Here is a 21,832-nt window from a genome sequence, read left to right on the forward strand (position 1 = left end):
TTTTCTTCCAAATTATTTAATCATCTTTAGGATCACTACCATAAACTCTTTCTCATGTAGATTGCCTATCTCTACTTCCCTTAGTTCTTCTTCTGGTGTTTTATCTTATTTCTTTGTCTGAATCCTATTCCTCTGCTGCCTCATTTTGCCTAAGTTGCTGTTTGAATTTTTATGTATCTGGTAGATTAGTTGCATTTCCCAACTTGGAGAAGTGGTCTTCTGTGGGAGACGTCCTATGCAAACCAGTAGCCCACTTCTTTCTCATCAACTAAGCCATATGCTCTAGGAATTACCCCCTATGTGTGCTTGAGTGCTATGTGGGTCCTTCTGTTGTGGTGGGCTGACTATGTGGGTGGTCTTGTAGGCTTGGTTGGCCCCTAGTCCAGTTGGTTGCCAGGTCCCGCCTTTTGCAGAGGCTGTTGGCTGCTGGTTAGGGGGGCCTGGTCATGAGGTGGCCAACTGTAGAACCCTAGGGGGCCCTGGGGCTAGTGGTGGCTCACTGGTGAGCAAATTTAAGGTCTAGAAAACTCTGGGGTTATTGCCCACCCACTGGCAGGTGAAGCCATGTCATGGGGTTAATCCCAGCCTATTAGCTTACAGACCCAGGTTCTGGAGTCTGGCTGCAGGGCCCAGGGATCCCAGCACTAGGGTTAGATTGCTCGTGGGGGGGCTGGTTCCTGACACAGTTGGGTACTGGTCAGGGTGTCCTGAAACTTTTGTTGGCATGCTAGTTGTCAGGGCTGGGGCCCAGCTGGTCATAAGTTAAGGTCTGGCCTGCTCTGGGCAGGCCGGTTCTGCAGGTTGTTGAATTATGATTTTCATGCATCTGGTGTCTGCCCCCCTGTTGGGTGGACTGTCTAGAAGTGGCTGTGGGCTCAGGAAATCTTTGGGCAGCCTGTTGATGACACATCCCCACCCAGTTAGTTACTTGGCCAGAGGCATCCCAGCACTGGCTCCTGCAGGCTTTTGGGTGTAGGCAGGTCTTGGCACTAATGAGCTAGAGGGAGCATACCACAATGGTGCCTTGCCAGCACCAGCATACACCCGGTAGAAGGAGCTCCCAAGAATGGCTTCCACCAGTGTCTATGTCCCCAGGGTGAGCCACAGCCACCCCCTGCCTTTCCAGGAGACTCCATGATGAGCAGGTAGGTCTAGCCTAGGCTCCTATCAAATTACTGCTCTGGCCCTAGGTCCTGGTGCAAGTGAGATTTTGTGTTCACCCTTTAAGAATGAAGTTTCTGTTTCCCCCAGTTCTTTGGGACTCCTAAAATTAAGCCGCACTGGCCTTCAAAACCAAATTCTCTGGGTGTTCATCTTCCCAGTGCAGGGCTGGGGAGCCTGATGGGCTTGGAACTCTTGCTCTTGTGGGAGAACCTCTGCAATATAATTATTCTCCAGTTTGTGGGTTGCCCACTAGGGATGTGGTAAGTTGGTTATATCACAAATCCACCCCTCCTACCCATGTCGTTGTGGTTCCTTCTTTATGTCTTTAGTTGTAGAAGATCTTTTCTGGTAGGTTCTGATCTTTTTGTTATTGATGATTGTTCTGTAAATAGCTGCAATTTTGCTGTGCTAGTGAGAGGAAGTGAAGTCAGGGGCTTTCTACTCCACCATCTTGGCCACTGTCTCCTATATACTGAATTATTAATAATGACAAAGAGCATTCCATTAGATTATAGCTGGGATTTTGTAGACTCTCTTCATACCTTCCCAAGTCAGATTCTCCCACATGGATTCTTTTGAGAGTCACTTCTGCTCATCAGCAGAATGGGATATAAAATGACTGGAAAGCTGATCTCTTCACACAATATTCAAAAATGAAAGAAACCTTATGCAGAATTACCTTCCAACAAACAGAATGAACTCTCAGAATATTGGCAGTTAAAAAAGTCAATTTATTGCTAAGAAGAGGGGTTTGTTTTCTATACATAAGCTATCAACCATTCTATTTATAAAACTATTGATGTATCACAAATAATTTGGCATTGATCCCATGCAAATTTTAAACTTTTAAATAAGTTTACTGTATTAGAAAAATTTATTCTTTCTAGTTTTGTTCCACAGTGTTTTCAGGGCACTATAACATATGCTCCTGTGAGAATTATAGAAATTTTAGGATTGGAAAGGGTACTTAAAAATGATTTTCCCTTAGTCCATTTGGGCTGCTGTGGAGTTTCTTTTATAAGAACACTAATTCCATTCATGAGGGCTCCACCCTCATGACCTAATCACCTCCCAAAGACCCTACTCATTAGTACCATTACCTTTGGGAGGTTAAGATTTCAACATATGAATTGGGAGGGGCACAAACATTTAGATCACAGCATTCTCATTTTATAAATCAGGGAACCATACCCCAAAGTAGTGGCTTGTCCAAACAATTTGTTTAAATATTATTTCATTCAAACTTGTTTATTGAATATTAGTTATATGTCATGCACTGTGCCAAACCACAGGATATACCCCCAGGTCTTCTCATGGTGGAGTTCAATACAGCTTTGTGTCTGGAAAGGAGGTTACAGGGAGAACCCTGTTGTCTTCACTTTGTTAAGTGTTAATTTTATAAAAAGTAAGCCATTCTTTAAAAATACAGGTCAAATAGAGAGATATACAAAAACTTGGGCCAAATGTCTTTCAATAAGACAATCCTCCTTGCAGAAAACTATGAGAGTGTGAGGAAGAGGAGAAAAACTAGGTTCAGGAAAAAGTTATGTTCACTTTAGTGACAAAGAAATGAGGACTTAAATTTTTCTCAGAGCCATTGCTCAAGTGAGAGAAAGGTAAGAGACCACTTTTTTTCCTTTCTCCTACTCTGAAGACACAGGTTATTACTGTGCAGCTGTCCAAAATATAGGACCAGTTAGAAGTCTGTTTTAAAATTTGTTATGTAGTTGAAATGAATAAATTTACTTGTTTTGTAAGACGATAACAACAACAACAATAACCAGCTCTAGGTGCTTTTGCCTCTACTGGCCTGGGTGACTGATACATGGAACTGTTTTCTGTAGAGAATATAGACATTTCCAAAGTAATAACTTTATTATACTTGTTTATATTTTTCTGATTCCAAAATAATAAAACTCCAAAGTAGATTATTTACAAGTTAGATAAGTGAAAATATATTTTTTTAATTGCTCATGATTCTATTAATGAGAGAAAAAAATTAACATTATGTTCTATCATGTATATTGTTAATATTTTTCTCCATACACTCCTTTTAAAATCACTGAGATCATACTACAGATATTTTTGGCAATTTTTTTCGTATTACTTTATGTTATCAGTATTTTCTATGTTATTAGGTAATTTTCCAAGACATGATTTTATTGTCTGAATAATATTCCTTTATATTCATCTACTGATTTTTATTTGATTTATTCCTTCTGTTGCATTCTCAGATCATTTTAAAGTTTTCTATTTTGTTTATTTTTTAGGACAATATCGTAGAAATGGTTTTAGAAACACAGGATCCTAACTTTTTAAAGTCTTTGTGGCAAGGCACTTTCTATTTTACTTTTCTCTATTCCCTAATATTGTATTTACTATCAATTTAAAGAGTATCAGTTTTTCTTAAATACGGATTATGACAACATCTCCCTTCCCTTTAAGTTAGCAGCAATTTATTGGAAAATTTTGTCAAGAAAATTACCTGTTTTTTTCCTTTTATTTAAAAGCAGAAGTGTAATTTTGATTTTAGTCTTTGCTTCTAACTAGCAATTATCAAGAATTACCAAAGTATTTGTATATCACAGAACCATTTGCTAAAATGACCCTAAAGTAGATATATAGAAATTCATGGTGTTCTTCTTTAGTGCTTTTGAAACTAGAGTTTTGCTTCAACCAAAATATTATTAACTTTAACAACTTATTTCTTATACTCAAAAATGCTTACATTTTTATGTGTTAAGGGACAATGATTGTACCAAAAATGAATTCTGATTCAGTCACCTGAAAAAAAATACCTGTCCAGCCAAACAAAGCCTTCATTTTGTAAATGAGAATAAAAAACACATCAATCGTGATATGTCAGGAAGAGCAGAGGAGAAATGAAGGAAAGAGAAGAAATCTGGAGACCTCTGTAGTCAGCTCTGTGCCATTTTACACAAATTCTTCATGTGAAATCTTGTAAGTCATTATGCTGACTTATGGGCAGAGTAAGTGTTGAGGGTAGGACTAGTTGAATGTTTCAAATTAGAGTAATGAATGTTTTGAGTTTTAAACTCCAGAACTACTTTTTAAAAACAAAAAATATTGATTGTTAGCCTTTATAATCTTAAATTTTTCTTGTCTATTAAACTAAATAAAATAAAAATAAATTATTATTTCATTTAGAACCATAGAGGTATATATGTGTTGTATATTTGGAAATAGTTATTTATAGGCAATAATAAAACATTTTAATATGTTATCAAGAAATAAGATTAGAAAAGAATTAGTTCTAGAAATTGAGATGTGGGAGAAGCATAATGATAAATTCTTTTGGTAAGCAGAAAATTAAACCAACTTTATATAATTGCCCGACAAATTTACTTATTGAGAGTTAAGCTGGAAGGTTAACAAATATGAAATAGATTACTTAAAGCAAAGAAGCTCAATCCTTAATCCAGTAAATGTATTTCAGTTCAGGGAAATATATTTCAGTTCATGGGTCCTTTGGTCTGTTTTATTTAATTCTTTTTATCGTATATTTGGCCTTTAGTTTTGTGTGGAAGGACAAATGACTGTCATCTTTACAACCAACAGTGATGCCTTTCAAGAAGTGTTCTGTTTAAACTACTGGATATTTAACATCTTATTCTAATTAGGGGATCAGAGTTAAATCTGACTTGCTACAGATCTTCAGGTGGTTTACTGCACCCAGGAAATGTAAGGTCCTATCTGCAGTTTTAAGTCTTTTTACTCTATAGAAATGTGGTTTGCAAATGCATCAAGATTATCTATGGTCCGACATTATAAAAAACAATAGACACCCATTACCTTTAATTATAAGTGTTTGAAATTTTAGTATTTCAATAGTTATTCCATATTTCACCTCAGATGACTTGAAGGATAAGAAAAATAAAGCACCCAAAATACATGGTGAAATCACTGATAAAAACTTAGTCTTAGTCTTTTACATACTAATGGAAATCACATATTAATTGCCTAGTGCTGGATTGCATGTGTAAGTTTCAGGTTGTGTGAATGTGATGCTATAAAATTTGCATCTTTGATCTGATTTTTATCTTGGGGAATCTGCAGATTCCTCAAGATAAAATCAGTTTCTAAAAGCAGGGAGGGATGATAGTGACGTTCTTAGAGTACCCAGCAACCTTTCCCTCTGCCTTTGACTCTGTAGAGCACTCTTTGCAGGAGTGAAGAGCACTTGCTGAAGGAAGTTAAGAAGAAGCAAAGGCTTTTGGTGCAGAAAAGGAGACGGTATATACAATAGAATAAAGAAAAGATCTCTAAGAGTAGCAGCCACCTCACTGACATATCTGGGGGGAATATTTCAGCCAGGATAATTGAAAACTTCATGCAGAGAGAGAGATTTGATTTTCGGAAGTGGAGCCTTCCAAACCACAAAAGCAAAATGAAAGGCAGCACTCAGATGAAATGTACTATTATCATCAAACCACAGACTGACTAAAATTATCAAGTTAGAATCAATGCTAATATGGTGATGCTAAGTAATATATGTAGGTATTTTAGTAAAGTAAGTGTGTTTTCTAACAATTCTGAGCCTGGTCTTATCCTCAAGATAAATAAGTATGGAGTATAGAACTCCCTTTTCACTCTAATGATTATGTTTCTAAATTAGTATCATGTGGCCTTGTTTTCTATTACTACACACACCCACCGTTCATTATTAGCTTATAGGCGTGCACGAAAGGAGAAATATCATTTTTATTTTGCTAACATTTATTAAAGGCAACAATCAAAAACCCACTTTTTTTTTTCCTTTAAACACTTGATTTTGAAAACAGTAAGAATATATAAAACTCCACTTTTATATACTGGTTGGTAATCATTTTGTTTCTTTCTTCTTTTGGACTAATGGAAGCTTAAATTATGAAAAGCTGTATGTTTTAGAACTACAGTTATACTGTTTTAGTTATAATTCAGTAAAATTAAGGTATAAAATGATTTGAAACATTAAACATCCATGTTGCTTTTCGCTAGATAGAATTTCCCTTGCTCCGTCTCAATCTGAATATACCTTTTATTTTCTTAAGTGTGGATAGTTTGAAATGCTCCACATAAAACAAAAACTTGTCTTAGTCAGTTTGGGCTGCTATAAAAAATTACCATCGACAGGTTAGCTTAAATAATAAACACTTATTTCTCATATTCTGTAGGGAGGAGATCAGAGTGCCAGCATGGTGAGGTTCGTTGTAAGGCCTGCTTCCTTGGTTACATTCGGCTGTCTTCTTGCTGTGTCCTCACGAGAAGGAAAGAAGGCTAGCTAGCTCTCTGGCCTCTCTTTAGGGGCACTGATCCCATTCATGTGGGCTCCATCTCATGACCTAATTACCTCCAAAAGACCCCACAACCAAATACTATCATATTAGGATTAGGGTTTCATGATATAAAATATGGGGGGGGGGACACAGACATTCAGTCTACTGCAATATTGAATAATTTAACTAATCTTAAATTCACGCTGAAACACTCCTGGCAATCTGTGTTCAAGAAAGGGAAAATGAAGTTTTTGAAGTAAAAGAGTCAAAATAATCTTGTGTTTAGGACACTCAAATGATTTACATAATAGTTCCCTTATCAAGTTATCTTATTTTGATTGAACCTGTGCCTTTACACTGTTAAAATTAGAATTCTTAGATGTTTTCTTCTTACTCACAAACATGATGAAACCATTCAAAGCTTTCTCTGATTATATTTATGTACTTCATTCCTACTGTGTAAATCAGGACTGATTTTTAAACAAATATTATATCAGTTATTAAAAAGATTTTATCACTGGAAAGCCATGTATCAAGATATATGGTAGATAATTATTCACGAGGAATCATACTATCCATTTAATTTTATTATCTTTTTTGACTTGGTGGGGTACAAATAATTGAACAATTGATAGGAGGTCTTTTTACATTACTGATCATTTACCAGCTCTGTCCACTTGGCCCTTTATTAATGATACTCTCCTTTTTATGGTATAAAAATTACTAAACATTTGTTTATAAATTTGACAAATCTACTTAATTAGAGCCATTCAAAATTATGCTTTATTCTAACTATACTGCTGTGAAAATGAAATTTGATTTCCACAATCCCTTTTTTTTTGTTTTAGCAATTTATTTTAAACTAAATTTACTCTTACAGAAAAGTTGCAAAAATAGTACTAAGATTCCTGTATACCCTTCACCTCATTTCCTCTAATATTACCCTTTATATAACCATCGTTTAATTATTAAAACTAGAAAATTAGCATTGGTTTAGTACTTGCAGACCTTGTTCACATTTCATCAGTTTTCCCCCCTAAGGTCCTTTGTTTGTTCCAGGATCCTATCCAGGTATCCACATTTCATTTAGTTGTTATTTCTCCTTGGACCTTAAGGTCCAAAGTCCTTTGTTCCAGGATCCTGTCCAGGTATCCACATTTCGTTTAGTTGTTAGTTCTCCTTGGATTCCTCCAATGTGTAGTATTTCCTTAATCTTCTCCTGTCTTTAAATATCTTGACAACTTTGAAGAGTACTGATCTACTATTTTGTAGAATTTCCTACAATTTGGGTTTGCCTCATGTTTTCTGCAGTGCAATTATGCTATTATATGTAAAACCATTCATTTGTTAGTGTATGAATTCCACTTTGGCTTTCTTCCACATCCTGCTTGGCTTTAATTGTTTATTTTGGGGTGAGTGAAAGATATGTAAAACATTACTATGTTTCTAAGAGTCACAGTTATAAAATAGTTATACTCAGAGAAGTGTCACTCCCTCTTCATTTCTGCTGCTGCTTTTCCGTTTTTCCCTTCTTACCACTACTTGGCAACATGTTCCCTGCAGGTAACCAGTGAGCACATATGTGTGTGTTCTTATATCCCATCTTCTTCATTTGAAGGGTAACATAACATGGGTACTCTTTGGGGCTTTTTGTTTTTTACTTAACAGTATGTTCTAGAAATCATTCCACTGTTGGTTAGTAGATATTTCCCTCAATTCTTTTTTATAGCTGCATAGTGCTCCATTGTACAGCTGTACCATAGTTTTTTCAACCACTCTCTTACATATGGATACTTAGGTTGTTTACAATATTTTACAATTACAAACAATGCTGTATTGAATAACCTTATAAATATATATTTCCAAATAACTGAAGCTGCATCTTCAGGATAGTCTCCTACTGGTAAGTGCATAAAAATAAGTATGTGCATATAAGCAGTTTTATTAAGTATTATCAAGTATCTGCATAGAAGTGTAATTTGCACTACTGTCAGCAATGTATGAGAGTACCTATTTCCCAACAGACTACCACTGAAATGTGTGGGTAGCAGGTAAATAGATAGACAGATAGATAGATAGATAGTAGATAGATAGATAGATATAGAGATATAGATATTGCCAGTCTGATAGGTAGTAAGTGCTATCTTGGTATTGTTTTAATTTCATATTTCTAATTATGAGTGAGTATAAACATTATATATTTAAGGACCACTTTTATCTTTTATTTTTGAATTGTCTGTTTATGCATTTTCATGTTTTTGCATTAGGTTTTGGGTACTTGGCCTCTCAAGTTTTAATAGAAATATTTATTCTAGGGATATAATTCTTTTATAGATGTCATGTGTTGTGAATGTTTTCTCCTGGTCTTAACAGTTGTCTTTTGATTTTGTTTATGGTGGGTTTTGTCATATAATTTTTTTAAGTAACCAAATTTAGCATTATATTCTTTTATTGCCTCTAGATTTTGAGTCAAATTTAGAAAGCCTTTCTCTGCACCAGGGTTAGAGAGACATTTACCATATGTCCATTTGCCATAGTTTTCCTAGTCATTATTTGGTTGGATGAAGCTCATCCTTTAGTAGATTCCTTAAGAAGACCTGATGGGTGCAAAATTTCTTAAATTAAGCTATGTTGAGAAGTTTATTTTTTTTTCTCTCTCTCTCTATGGCCTTGATACATGAAAGATAGCTTTGCTGGACATAAAATCCATGTTCTGTACTTTCTTTCTTTATAATTTTTTAAAGTGATGGTTGATTGTTGCTTGACTTTTAGATTGATTTTGAAAGGTCAATGTGAGAAATGTTTTTGAGTTTGTGAGTCATTTAAACTTTTCATGCGGTGGTCTTGAGGATTTAGTTTTTATCTTTGAAATCTTTTTTTTTTTTTGAGAAGTATTTTGTCATTGATCATTCTGAGTTAATTTTCCCAGGTATCCAGTAAGTTCTTTCATTGTGTAGATCCAGGATTTTTTCTATTTCTGGAATATTTTCTTGAATATTCTCTTCCATTTTTTTCTACTTCAGAGACTAATAATACAAATACTGTTCCCTTCTTTTTCTGTCTTCCATTTCCACTGCCTTCACTCTTGACATGTTTATTCCTTCTATATACCATTTATATTTTTTGGTTGTTTTCTGGCCTTTCTTCAAAGATCCTTAGTAAATTTTAATCCATCTCTATTCCTCCTTGAGCACCTTATATTTTTTTCCTTTATTTATGCAGTGCTTTTGTCTTCTTCCATTGTTTTTCAAAGTTCAATCAACTCTTTTAATTTCTCCCAGTTGTCTCATACATTACTGTTAATAGTTTTTGAAATTATGACTCAAGGAAGATTTTACATATCCTCAAATGCTTGAGTATATTTAATTCTATTTAGAGTACAGAAGTACAGTTTATTTCTGCTTTGTTATTATTTTTAAGGGGAAAATTTTCCCCTGTTGATTTTTGTGAAATTTTGTATCCTGATTTACTGCAACAGTGGTCTATAGACCACTTTGTTTACTTTTATGAAATTGGAGTGTTATCCACATTTCTAGTTTAATGGCATCCTTTTCTGCTACTCTATCAAAGTCCAGATATATAACAAGGCTGTTTGTTTCTATATTTTGCTGGTAACAAAGTAATTGTAAGTCCCATGATTTTTTGCAGTTCTCTTTTGTCTTTCAGGATTCTAAAATTTCTACTTTTTTCTTTTCCTCTTTTCCACCCAATTGCCATATTGTGTTTATTTCTTCTTTTGTGACTTTTGTCTCCATCGAAGCTATGTCTTTAGAAGTGGGTCCATTTAAATCAGGCTTGCCCATTTGAACGAAATCTGTACCTTTAAATATCCTGCCTGGAGCTTTATATGGTGTCTGGCCCATGAAATTATCCTTAATTTGAAACTCCTTCTCTTAGTCCATTCTCTTGTCAGTTCAGTTACTTATTTGTATTTTCAGATTTATCACAGATTTAATGTTTCTTGATGTTTTCCTCAGTCCCTTTGACTTGCATCTACTGTGTTTTCCATGCATATTTTTCCTTTTGTGACTCTGTTCACCACAAAACATTGTTGTGCAGTGGGTGTATGGTGGGAGCACGTAGAGCCATACGCTGGGATTTTTTTTCTTTTAGTCATAGCTATACTTTCAGTTTTAGCATCCTTTCAATAATTTTAATGGTATGGCTCATAGAGTTTTCGTAGCTGTGAGGTCATTTCATATATTTCGTGTAATTTGGAGAGGTTGATTTCTATAGACCTGCCATTTTATTCCTCTGTTATATTCTTTTTTTTAATTGAAGCATATTTGACACACAGTATAGAGTTTTCGTAGCTGTGAGGTCATTTCATATATTTCATGTAATTTGGAGAGGTTGATTTCTATAGACCTGCCATTTTATTCCTCTGTTATATTCTTTTTTTTAATTGAAGCATATTTGACACACAGTATTATGTTAGTTTCAGGTGTACAACATAATTCTATATCTTAAGCTCACATTTTCTCAAGTGATTACATATTAAAATTGTATAGGTAATTTGGATGCTTTCCTTCCTCCTCCTCTTTACGTCATTAGAAATATAAATGCCACTGAACTACAACAACCTATCAACACATTTTAATACTTTTGACATTTAACAATATTTTGGAAGTAATCATTTTGTCTTCAAATAAATTACTTATTGTAATCCATCATCCTACACTTCAATAATTGTTGAAGCTGCATGGAAGATTGTATCATATACACACTAATTATCTATAAGTACAAGAAGTTTATAACTCAAGAGCAGAAATATTCCAAGATCTTAACAATAAATCTTTGTACATGATGTACTTCAAATGAAAAAAAGTTTTGAATGTTGAATTGTTGAGATTTTCTTTTATATAACTTTCAACTTATTCCTAGGCTAATTGCTTAAAAGAGCAAAAGTGCAACCTATTTTTCTTATTTGGTAGTTCTTCTGTCTACAGACTTTCTCAGGTGGCATGAGTGACAATCACACTTCTACTTGCTTTGAACTCTTAAGTCAGTATAATTACCTTACCAAGAGTATTTCTCTTTTGAGTTCTTCCCTATGTGCTCACTCATCTCAGAGGTTATGAATGTTCTCACTCATCTGCAGAGGTTATGAATGTTCACCAATGTCCAACTTGTCCTATCTTTCTTGGAGCCCTGCCAGGCTTCATTTTACAGTCTCCATTGCAGTTCAGTGTAATCTGTGGCTGAGTTATGGTCCATGAATGTGAGTAAAATGATAAGCACTGCTTCTAGACCTGGTCTTCCTTCCTTCCTTCCTTCCTTCCTTCCTTCCTTTCTTTCTTTCCTTTCTTTCCTTTCTTTTCTTTCTTTTCTTCCTTTCTTCCTTTCTTCCTATCTTTATTCGAGTATAATTGCTTTACAATGGTGTCTTAGTTTCTGCTTTATAACAAAGTGAATCAGCTATCCATGTACATATATCCCCATATCTCTTCCCTCTTTCGTCTCCCTCCCACCCTTCCTATCCCACCTCTCTAGGTGGTCACAAAGCACTGAGCTGATCTCCCTGTGCTATATGGCTGCTTCCCACTAGCTATTTTACATTTGGTAGTGTATATATGTCCATGCCACTCTCTCACTTCGTCCCAGCTTACCCTTCCCCCTCCCCATGTCCTCAACTCCATTCTCTATGTCTGTGTCTTTATTCCTGTCCTGCCCCTAGGTTCTTCAGAACCAATTTTTTTTTAGATTCCATATATATGTGTTAGCATACAGTATTTGTTTTTCTCTTTGACTTAATTCACTCTGTATGATAGACTCTAGGTCCATCTACCTCACTACAAATAACTCTGTTTCATTTCTTTTTATTAGACCTGGTCTTTAGAAACTTCCTGCTTACCATCCTTTCCTTCCCTAGCTATTGGCTTAACATAGTGGACTTGAAAAATATAGAAGAACAAATGTGGGATCCTAAATGAGTTCAAAAAGCTTGTCATGATCCTCCATCCTAATATGGATAAAAGATAAGCTTTTATGTGAGAGCTTCTGAAATTTTGATAATTATATCTGCGATTGAAACTTACTATGCTTTTTCCACCCCCTCCATCATCAGCATCACCTCCAACATAAAATATGCATGCATAAATTCTTATTGCATGGATAAGTATTTTTCCTACCAATGTAGTTAATGTACTATTGTTAATGTGCTGTTTCTGTTAAAGTTCAGTTTTTTTCTTTTCTAGAATTACTTGAGTCTACTGGGATATTCTGACCTTGGAAACATTACAATTTATTCTAGGTCCTCAAAGTTAATTTTCATTTTGTTTCATAGCTTCTTCCTTCGTGAAACTTTGAAAAATATCCTGGGTCTGAGCCAGAGAATATATATATCATGGTAACATCTGTCTATGATATTCCAAATTAGTCTTCTCTGATGTTGTAGACACAGTGAGGTTCCACCCTGATACCTGTGTAAGGAGTATTTATTTCCATTTGTGGGAATACTGTCATCAGAAAGCCTCTAGATGGACTTTCCTGGTGATCCAGTGGTTAACACTGCGCTCCCAACGCAGGGGGCACAGGTTCTATCATCCCTGGTCGGGGAACTAAGATACTGTGTACTGCACAGCACAGCCAAAAAAGAAAAAGAAAAAGAAAACCTCTAGTTCAGAGTTGGCCTAAGTTTCAGAGAGCTGCCTTGTATAAGGTTATGCTCTCCTTGGGGTGGTATGGATCTGGTTGATGAGTGAGGTGGAGTATAAATATCTGGGCATTTCAACCAGATACAGAACACTCTGAAAGGCAATATTCCTTTCAGACCTTTCCATTGTTTTGGGTGAGGTTTTGTTGGACCTATATCATAGTTGAATTATTGTTCTTACTTTTTATCCCACCTTATTTTTCCACAGATGTTGATTAAAATAAATTTCTTATATCCCAAACTGCATTTCACTGTACGTTTTTGGGATACCAAATGCACTATACCTGACCATATATTATTGTTTTTTCAAAACTAAGCATGTTTAAAAGCTCTCTCCTGCATTCCGAGTCTCATGGAAGTCTTCTCTATTATCCCAAATTGTCTGAGCCAAGAATTCTTACTAGGCTCTGAATGTGATATCTATTATGATTTAATCAACAAATAATAATTGGATAGCTAAACAAAACAAACCAATCAAATAAGTAACAGCAATAACAACAAAATAGAAGAGTAGCCAGACAGATAAAGGAAATTTTTTTTTAAAAAAAGGAGAAAGAGAGTAGTAGAAAAATCAGAGGGAACAAGCAGAATTGGCATAAGCAAGCAAGCGTGTGATAGTTATATTGCAATGTTGTCTATAAAACAGCAAAATAACATTTGATCCTGTATAAAACAATTTGCAAAAACATAATTTTTGTGAGAGTACCTACATTCCACAATGGCTGCTTAAAAATTTATTTTGTTAAAAATGAGACCTGCCTCTCCCTCATAATTACTCCCCAACAAAATAAAATACACAGTAAAAGCCAATAACTTAAAGGCAAATGAATTAAAGAACCAATGAACAAATACATTTAAAACAAATCAACCAACAAACAAATGAAACTACTCATGTTCTGTTGTCATAACAATTATCCAATGTCCCTGGGGTCTCGATATGGAGATTGAATGTTCCTGGAAGCAGTGCATTTGTACCTACTACTCTTGTTCTGCAGTGTTACTTGAAGGATCATTTGTTGTAGGCACCAGGAATAACGGCTGGGATGCAACAACAATATTAAGGCAATATATCCTGTAGCACTCAGCAGCTGAAATGATAATAATTGCTTAAGTAAACTGGATACTAAATCAGAAAGAATGGAAACAAGACAAATGATATGGAAAAATAGGAAGTATGAGAACACAGTGCAAACCTGAATGTTGGTTTAAGGTTACATTTTATGGAATGGGGAGTATTCACTGCTAGTTTTAAAAATACTCATGGTATTTTGAAAGTAACTTAAAGCCATAGATTTGAAATAAGTTCCAGGGATATGTTATAGTGATTAAGTATTCAGTTGAGAAAGATTTTGATTCAGTGACCAAAAATATAACATTAAAATATTCAATCTGCAAGTTTGATATTACACACACAGCTAAGGTATTTTTTTTCTGAAAAATATCTCATTATGCACAGAAATTCCAAAGTATCTGCAGATTTTTGAAATGGATGTATTGAGACTCAGTTTCAGTTCCCAAAGAAAGTCTTGTTGACAGAGCAAAAAGACATGAGATGTGCTTGAAAAAGTGAAAATGGTTGTTCTGTGAACAATTGACACATCTACTGCCCTATTTGTTGATATTTTCCTTAAAACAGTTATATGTAGTAGAATCAAAATGTATTTGTTCTACTGCCCTATTTGTTGATATTTTCCTTAGAACAGTTATGTGTAGTAGAATCAAAATTTATTTCATTTAATTGAAGGATGGAGACTTCCTTCTATTCCCCACAATATCCAGTTGAGGAAACTAATGTCCAGAGAATTCACGTTTCCTCAGTGACAGTTAATGGGTGACAGAGTTAGCAACAGATGTATGTTGTCTGGCTTTCAAGGCCAGCTAGCTCCCTCTCAATTCTCTATGGACATGAATTCACTTACTGGACAATTACTGTATTCTTCATAAAATGGATCTACTGGTAAATTTCTGTCAGAGTAGTAGTACCTTATATTAGGGTCTGAATGAAAGAAGGGGGAGCCTCTTATTGCCCAAAAGAGTCAGAAATGAAAGACTTCCACTCTCCTGTTGATTGCTATTATTAGGAAAGACTGTAAAATAGAAATTAGCAGTCCTCAGCCTTCCTATTTCATCTATCCTTTGTCCAGAATTGACCACAAACTCATATACCCAACCACTGTGTGACTAAAATCTGTGCGAAAGTGCTTGTAATGGAATCATGGGAGAAATACATGAGTCTCTCTCATATCTGGACATTCTTTTGATTCTATTTTCAGGCTGTAAATATTTACTGCACATTATAAATCTTAATTATGTGGCCATAAAATGTTATGGCATGAAATACTATAGCATATTTCAATATTTATTTGACTTTAAGATTTCCATACATATTTTGTTTAGATTAAATTCAGTTTAATTAAGAAATCAGATGAATTGTGTATTTTACATAATATATTACATAATCTGTAATTTAACATGTAAAATATAGATTGAATTCAATAGTGAAAACAAATTAGGTCCAAAGCACTTTTAAGATACTCTACAAATGTCATTTTTAGAAAAATAGCAGATGTGTGAGGCCAGTCAGTTGCATACTTTGAAATTCACCGGTTTAATTAAGTTTAGTCACATGGTACTTTTTTCCAGATGGAATTAATTAAACTCTTTTATATTTTTTATTTGAAAAAAATACCACACCTGGACCTTAGTTTTACATGTCTTTTATCTTAAACTGTGCTATTTTTGGTGGCTGATTCAGCAAACATATTTATATGTGTGAGATGTTCTTCATACAGCTCTCCAAACTTTGTTCTTCAGTAAAATAACTTTTTTCTTTCTTGCTCTAACTGTATGATCAAATGCTCATATAGGAACTTGCCATACTTTGCATATTCCAGTCTTCTCCCACCATTGATTGGCTCAAAGATGGCTACCTGACTCAAGGTAGACTAATGATACCATTTGCACCCATATTAGTCCAGGTAATTTATTTAAGGACAGGTACTCAGAAATAGTGAGGATTCTCCAGAGAAACAGAACCAATAGCATGTATATGTAGAGGCAGGGGTGATGGGAGGGAGAGAGAGAGATTGATTTACTGATTTTAAAGAATTGTCTCATGTAATTATGGAACCTCGCAAGTCCAAAATCTGCAAGGTAGTTGGAGGTCTGGAGATGGAGGGAGAAAGCAAGTTTGCAGTTCAAGTCTGAGGGCCATTTGCTGGCAGAATTTCTTCTTTTTCCAGGTAGGTCAGTCTTTGTTTATTAAGGGCCTTCAAATGATTGGATGAGCCTCCCACCCCCCACCCCCCCACACGCACACTATAGAGAGTAATCTGGTTTACTCAAAGTCCACCAATTTAAATGTTAATCTCATCCAAAAACCATTCACAGAAACATCAGGAATAAATGTTTGACCAAATATCTGGGGAACTATGGCCCAGCCAAGTTAACATATAAAATTATAGGCACTTTTGTGAAGCTGGACTTGTCATGGAACTTAGGTCTTAGAATAGTGATCTCAATTCATTTCAGATGTCCAAAATGAAAGATGTTAGCCTGAAAGTTTACAGGTTCCACATATTTTTATATTAATGGATAAAGTTTTTTGGAGACCAAAAAAAAAGATACCCCCCCCCAAAAGAAAAAACTGTAAAGATGAGAAACTGGAAGAGAATCAAGGGCCAATGGTGTAAGTCCCCATCTGATAACCAGAAGCATTGATGTCCTAGGGCAGGAGAAGGTGGATGTCATGTCTCAGCTCAGAGAGAGCTAATTTATTCTTCCTTCACCTTTTCATTCTATTCAGGCCCTCAAGGAATTGGATGATGCCTACCCACATTGGTGAGGGCAATTTTCTTTACTCAATCTACTGATTAAAATATTAATCTCTTCTGGAGACATCCTCACAGGCACACCTAGAAATAATGTTTTACCAGCTATTTGGATATCCCTTAATCCAGTCAAGTTGACACATAAAATTAACCATCATATCAGTCATACCATACTAATAAAAAAATGCCAAAAGTTTACAGCAGGATTTCTCAAGATATGTTTTCATGGAACCCATTAAAAATATTCTCAGGTAGTAACTATCAAGTTATTTTTATGAAAATGTTAACTTTATTGAAATTATAACAAATTCCTTATGCTTATAGCTGTTATACACCATAATAATAAAAATAATTAAAAAATAGTAAATAAAACTACAAAACCAATAAAAATAAAAACATTAACTTAATGGGATGAACAATGATTGAGTGTTCTGGTCTCACTATGATCATGATATTTGTTATTGCCTACTGAGACACAGGTTTTATTTTACTTTGGTATGTGTGTTATTTTGCTAGTGCCTCCAAAACAGAGTCAAAAACTGGGTGGTTTAAACAATAGAAATTTATTACCTCATAGTTCTGGAGCCCAGAGTCCAAGATAAATGTGTTGATAGGGTTCGTTCCTTCTGAGAGTTTTGAAAAAAAATCTGTTTCGTGCCTCCCTCCTCCAGAAGAAATATCTTCTGCTGGTTTGCTGGCAATCTCTGGCATTCCTTGGGTTTTAGTTCTCTGCCTTCATCTTCCCATAGTGTACATGTGTCTCTTTGTCCAAATTTCCCCTTTTTATAAAAATATTAGTTATATTGAATTAGGACCCATCCTAATGACTTCATCTTAATTAATTCCGTCTTCATTGACTATTTCCAAATAAGGTCACATTCTGAGGTACTGGGAGTTAGAACTCAACAAATGAATTTGTTGAGTGTTGGGCACAATTCAACCCATAACAGTATGTGTTTATTAGCTTGGGCCATCTGAATAAAATCTCCAACTTTTCTCTACTAAAATTTCTCTGAAACCTCCATTCATACAATATGTCATGACTTTTTTCTTATTTATTTTTTAAAAATTTATACTTCTTTGTATGATTTATCACTTAGTTACTGAAACTATCAGGAAGCAAAGTTCAAAGGTATTAGCCAGATTCAGAATATGCTGAAGCTATGTTTAAGTAGATAATAAAAAAAAGTTTTAAAACATTAAAGTTTATTGTAGAAATTCATACAGAATTCTACAGAATTCTCTCAGTTGAGAAATAGTGGTTTAATGTGTTTAGCAGATGCTTTGAGTTCGCACCCAAATCTCTTTGGTGCTCACAGCTCTCACAGCTTCTTACTGCAAACACCTGTGACTCTGTCTAGAGGCATATTCTTTGGCTATAAAAATATTCTCAGTCTGTGGGCAAGGGTCAAGGCAGAGTGCAAACAATTTAATGCCCCCATGAGTAGTATACAACCAGGTGATGGATGGAGTTGATGAATGGGAATCACACTTTGGGTGGAATAACCTGGAAACATTTCCCAGTGGGATTGAGCTTCAGTAACTCACAGTGGTAACCTGTTTACATATGCACCTGTATTGACTTATTTTCCTTCTTTGTCTCATATTCCTGCTCTACTAGTGCTTCTTGAGATCTGCCTAGTAAACTACTTGTACCCATAACAAGGTCTGCTTTTGTGGGAAACCAGCATAAAATAATATGTTAGCTACAGCTAGATGCCTACATTTTAAGAAAGATATTCTTGAACCATCTCAGCTAAAGGAACAATTTTGCTTTAGGGAGCTCCCACCTTAAAGTTCTATGAATTCCAGTTCTAAAATATCTCTCGTATTCTATGAGCTTTTATATTCAATCCTCTTCTCATTCCCACACTCCTTTTTGTATCTTAACATCTTTCACTTGGATTATTTTCACGGCCTCAAGAAACTCTAATTCCACATATACTCCAAAGCAGATTCCCAATTAGCTCTATTAAAGGTTTCATTCCCAGCACTCTTTGCCATATACCCTTTTCTCTAGTCACAAGGAAGCACTGGAACTTTCTCTAAAATGGTTGATCCTTTCATGTATCTCTATTTCATCCATGCTTTTTCTTCTGTCTGGAATGATTTAGTAATTCTCCAGGAAAATTTCTGCCAGTATTTCTAGACTCTGTACTAAAGACATTTCCCTTATTCTCTGGCATCTGTCTACCATAACCCCTTACTCATAGCTAAGATTCCATCTTACTGGTGGTATAATTTTATATGTGTAACATTATTAACCCATACCAAAATATTGTAAGTATATTCATATTATTCACATGCTTTTTAAATTTCATCTGTTAAATGTTAAACACCTTGAGGAAATCATATTCATCTCAATCTTTCCTCTGCCAGGTTCTAGGTGTTCAGTAAAAAATTATTGAATAAGTGAATAGGCATTGTAGTAATATTCAAGACTCCATGTTTAGCCTAGAATTTGGGCCAGTATGGTGAAGTACTTTACTTGAGATTTTCTGGAAAAACACAGTATTAGAGTCAGTGGTCAAGTAAAAACGCATCCCCCATTTACAGCCTTCAATTACACACCTCTGCTATACTCTCTGACTTGTGCCAACAAGAGGAGCCGGGCTTCCTTGTCATTTCGTTAGTTTTGGCTAAGAAGTGAGATTCTTGGGATTTGGGATAGTGATGAAGAGATAGGGATTGGCAGTAGAGCATTACCTGGAGCAGAAGATGATGGGTGTTTGGGGGCAGCAAGAGGACCACCATGTAGACATACACAGTCGGACTCAGGAAGAGAAGGAGAGACACTCCACCTCTGCTTTTGCCTGAGTGGAGTAGGAGTGCTCGCTACTTTCAGTCATATTGTGTCACCCAGCTTATTTCCCCACCTGCTGGAGTAGCTTTGCCAGTTTCTAGAGATGGGATCAGAGCAGACAGCTTTTGTAAAGAGAGTTTTATCCTGGACACAGCCTCCTTTAAGCCAATCCCAAACTGACAGCTTTAACTTAGGTTTGCTACTGTTAACTTGAAAATAAGCACATCATTTAGTACAGGTTCCTGCAGGTGGAATACTCTGGTTACTTCATACTAGTGAAGGTTTGTTGTTTGTACTCAAGCATAATTAGGTAGGAGAGGAAACTACCTTAGCAAGTATATCACCAGCCCTCCTGAAGAACTAAACCTTTTTCACTTTGTTGGAGATGCAGCCAACTTAGTCTTTTTCAGCCCACTTTGTCATTTTAATCAGGTTAATGTGAGTCCTCATCTTTTGCCTATTCCTTAAATATCAGTATTTTACAAAGATCTTCATTTATTTCCCCAACTTTATTTTTTTAAAGATTTTTTGATGTGGACCCTTTTTAAAGTCTTTATTGAATTTGTTATATTATTGCTTCTGTTTTATGTTTTGGTATTTTGGCCCTGAGGCATGTGGGATCTTAGCTCCCCGAACAGGGATTGAACCTGCACCCCCTGCATTGGAAGGCAGTCTTAACCACTGGACTGCCAGGGAAGTTCCTCTTTACTTATTTCTATAGTAAGCCATCTATGATTTGCTTTAGTGTCAGGTATGTATATATATGTATATATATCACACACATATATTGCAGACGTTCTTCTTGGCTTTAAGTATGATTTTATTTTTAAAATACATTTTAAAATAATTCAATATGGAAATCATCCCATCTTTCAACCATGCTAACAAAATTATTGTCAGTTTGAGAGTTCCCTTTAATCTTTTTACATATGCCTATACATTTTATGTAGCTTTAAATATTAATGTATTTACAATTTGTAACCTGACTTTCATTTGACAGTATATCATATCTATATGCTGTTTTTCAAAATTCATAAATTATTTTATAACAGCATGATATTCCATTGTGAGAACAACCATAATTAAGCATTCCTTTATTATTAGGTGCATTGACTGCCCTCAGAAGTTTCATGTAACATTTCAAGGATCATTTACACAGTTAGAGTTTCTAGTCTGCTTGTGTTTTTGCATAAGAAAGCTTTTCATAGTCAGGATTAAAATTTAAGAGGAATAGGGTCAAAATATGTGAATTTATAGTTTTTGATAAATATTTTAACAGTACATTGTTAGAGTTGTGAATACATATCTTTTCTTGGTTGTTGCAATTTTTTTTTTTTTTTTTTTTTGCGGTATGCGGGCCTCTCACTGTTGTGGCCTCTCCCGTTGCGGAGCACAGGCTCCGGACGCGCAGGCTCAGCGGCCATGGCCCACGGGCCCAGCCGGTCCGCGGCATGTGGGATCTTCCTGGACCGGGGCACGAACCCGTGTCCCCTGCATCGGCAGGCGGACTCTCAACCACTGCGCCACCAGGGAAGTCCTGGTTGTTGCAATTTTGATCTCATCATGTTATTGTATACTTTTTTTTAAACTTATTAAGGTAACTAAAATGGCATTAGCGTTTTCAGTTAGGTTTATTTGATTCCTTTGAACAAGTTAAGCTATTTTTACATTTTGTTTAGCAGGTAACTTTCTATGATTGTGAATTGTTCTCTCATGTGATTTGCCCATATTTTTCAACAGACATATTTCTAATTAGTATTAAATGTGTTCACTTAGATATACTTTAATCCATTTTGGTATGATGTTTTTATAACCCTGCACATGACTGTGTTCACATATATATCTTCATTTACTGTTTTTTAACATGTTGACATGAGCAAATTCATGTTATTATAAAGTCCTTAGAAATATTATTCTTTGACAGTATCCTGCCATATATATATATAGAATATTATTTACCTATCCTTCAGTTTTTGTCCTCTAATATTATTTTTACTTTTCCTAAAATAAATAATTCAGTGAAAAATTTATTTATGAAGGTAGCCTTCCTAATACTTTTAGATATTTCCTTCAGAGAGAAACTAATATTTGTGCTTTGTGTGGC

Source organism: Stenella coeruleoalba (assembly GCF_951394435.1).
Source record: "Stenella coeruleoalba genome assembly, chromosome: 3".
NCBI lineage: Eukaryota > Metazoa > Chordata > Mammalia > Artiodactyla > Delphinidae > Stenella > Stenella coeruleoalba.